The sequence below is a fragment of the Macrobrachium rosenbergii genome, chromosome 48 (assembly GCF_040412425.1).
Source record: "Macrobrachium rosenbergii isolate ZJJX-2024 chromosome 48, ASM4041242v1, whole genome shotgun sequence".
Taxonomy (NCBI): domain Eukaryota; kingdom Metazoa; phylum Arthropoda; class Malacostraca; order Decapoda; family Palaemonidae; genus Macrobrachium; species Macrobrachium rosenbergii.
Genome location: NC_089788.1, coordinates 31,637,679 through 31,640,767, shown reverse-complemented (window position 1 = coordinate 31,640,767; position 3,089 = coordinate 31,637,679).

Sequence of the window (3,089 nt, the reverse complement as noted above, 5' to 3'; positions counted from 1 at the left end):
TGGCAACTGGCTCAAGCCTAAGGAGGTGACCAATTTTGACATGTTGAAAGAGTTAATGTTGGTGGAGGAATTCAAAGGTGTGTACCTGATAAGTTGATGGTGCACCTCAAGGAGTTAAAACTTGACACCCTTCAGGAGGTAGCCATTGCTAGCGATGGATATTGTTTATCCCATAAAAATGTGTTAGGAGAGATATCTGGAAGTGAGAAATCTGGATGTGTGTGAGTAGGTAGGGGTAATAAAAGTATTAATAACAATAAGGTACAAAATAATAGTGTTAATCATTACACTAATTCTCGTGTTTCTCCTAACAGTGATAATAGGGGGTCAAATTCATATAACCCTGATAAGTTAAAGGCAATGACGTACTTCTTTTGCCATGAGAGGGGGACATGTCAAAAGTATGTGTTTTGCCTTTAAGAAGTCACAAAAGGCTAAGGGAAGACCGGTGGTGAGTGTAGAAAGGAAAGGGAGGGAATCGGTTCCAACAAACCAATGACTAGGTGGTAGCAAATCCCTGGAGCCCTTTCAGAAATGTTTGTCCTCCAGTAGTGTCTAGTTGGGGAATTCAGGTGAGAAAAGGAGTGTATGAATTTTGCGTGACAGTGGTGCAGCGTAATCCCTGATTCTTCAGGGGGCATTACCTAATAATTTTGCCTGCACAAATAAGAAGTTCGTGTTGTTAAGTGGATTTCAGGACACAATTACGTCTTATCCTGTGGAGAGTTTTTATTTAACATGTCCTTCCTTTTCAGGGAATTTAAAATTGGCCATCATTCAAAAATTTGTTAAGGGTGTATATGTTGTTTTAGGGAATGATGTTCCCCTTAAAAATAAGACTTTCCCAATATCGATAAATTCTGATAATGAAGTAGCTGCAGTCACTCGTTTTGGGCCTAGAATTGTTGACACTGCAGAGTCAACAATTGGTGTAGTGATAGTGTAATTGTAGTATTATTATTTTCAAGGATAAACCTAATTGGACTGTTGATGAGCTTATTAAGGCTCAGAAAAAGGATTTTCAGGATCTTCCTATAGAACCAGGTGAAGTATCTGATTTGGCTGTTCCCAATTTCAAGATAATCATGAATATTTTATATAGGGTAAGTAGACCTATGGATGCTAATAATGATGATTGTGAAGTTTTAAAACAGATAATAGTTCCTCTCATTTACAGGAATGAGCTAATGACTTTAGCCCATGAGAATGGCTTGGCTGGTCATTTTGGCATTCATAAGACTGCTGGTAAGTTGCTTATGAATTATTATTGGCACAAGTTAAAGGCAGATGTGAAGAAATTTGTAAATAGTTGTGATGTCTGTTGGAAGGTCAGAAAGCCAAACCAGCCAGTACCAAAAGCACCTTTATATCCTATTCCTGTTGTCTCTGAGCATTTTAAGGAGGTTATTATTGATATTGCTGGTCCTTTACCAATGAATGAATGAACGATTTTGAGTTATCTGGCATTGTGACAACTGGGTCATTGATGCCGATGCCAGTTAAATGAATAACATAGCTACTATAAAAACAATAAAAAGATAAAAGAAAATGAATGAAATATTACATTTTTGGGAGAAGACCAGCATCAATAATAAATCTAAAAATGCCACTGGCGTCATACACCACATCCTCTCCAAGGATCTTGGCAAGGATGAACCTGCCATCCCGACCCAGAGCCCCAGAGAGGTAACGGCTTCTAATATCCCAAGACTGGGGCACTCAACCAGCAAGTGCCTCACAGTCAAGGGGACCAGACAATCCTCACAAAACGGTTGATTCTCCCCAGCCATCAAAAACTGTGTTAGGCGAGTATGCCCAATCCTTAAGCAGCAAAGAGCCGTCTCCCATCTTCTAGGCATACTGCCATACTTCCAAGGAGGTATAACATCCATAATTTCTTTCATTTTATTTTCTCCTATACTGTTCCAATGCTCCTGACACAAATTAATTATAAATTTTCTAATGCTTGGGAAGAAATTATTATATAAAAGTGGACACCTCCTTGGAAGTAAATCTAGAGCCGCTGCTTTGGCCAATTTGTCAGCTTCTTCATTTCCATGTACAACAGCATGTGCTGGAACCCAATAAAAACTAATTTGTGTTCCTCTGTATAAAAACAGGTGCACCCACTGCTGAATTTTTAAAACCAAGGGGTTAGTTGAGTTCAAAACATTAAGTGCCAGTAATGCGCTCTCAGAATCTCTAAAAATGGTAAAATTTGTTTCATCAATAATTGCTATTTTTTCAATAGCATTTAAAATCCTAAGCAACTCTGCCGTAAAAATAGATGTTAAAACAGGAAGTGCACCTTTGGTGCAAAACCTATTACTAAAAACTCCAAATCCTTATGAACCTCACTGTGTTCCGTAAATATGGAATGGATCTCTATATCTCTCATATTTTTCTTAAAACCATAAAAATAGTTACAAAATGAGATTTCTGTTAATTTCCATGACGGGGTTACTAACATTTCATAAGGAAGCACCTCATTTCTACTAAAATCAGTAGTGCCAAATATCTGTTTAAGTCTATAGCCATACAGTTGTGGACATTTAGGATGCATTTCATAGTGCCTAAAATGTCTTTCGCTTGCTATAATTTGAAAGGCTAGAGAACTGGGAAGTCTCTGCATCCTATACCAGTAACGAAGGATGGATGACTGGCGATGGAGTTGTAAAGGAAACTCCCCAGCATCAACCAACGGGCTTGATATTGGTGAGGTCTTGAAAGCACCAGTGGCCAGTCTAATGCCCGCATGATGTATTGAGTCAAGCATTTTCAACCTGCTGGGGGCTGCAGAAGAGTACACTTTACACCCATATAACAATTTCAATAAAATCGGGGCTTTATACAACCTTAAAAGTATCTGATGGTCTTCACCCCAGGACGTGCGAGCTAAAACTTTAAAAATGTTTAAAATCTTAATACACCTTGTCTTCAACATCTTTAGATGAGACACCCATGTTAGCCTACGATCAAAAATTAAACCAAGGAATTTGGTTTCCTTTACACACGGAATTCTTTGGCCTTTGACATATATATCTGGGTCTGGATGAAGTCCACGAATACGGCAAAAATGGACAACAACT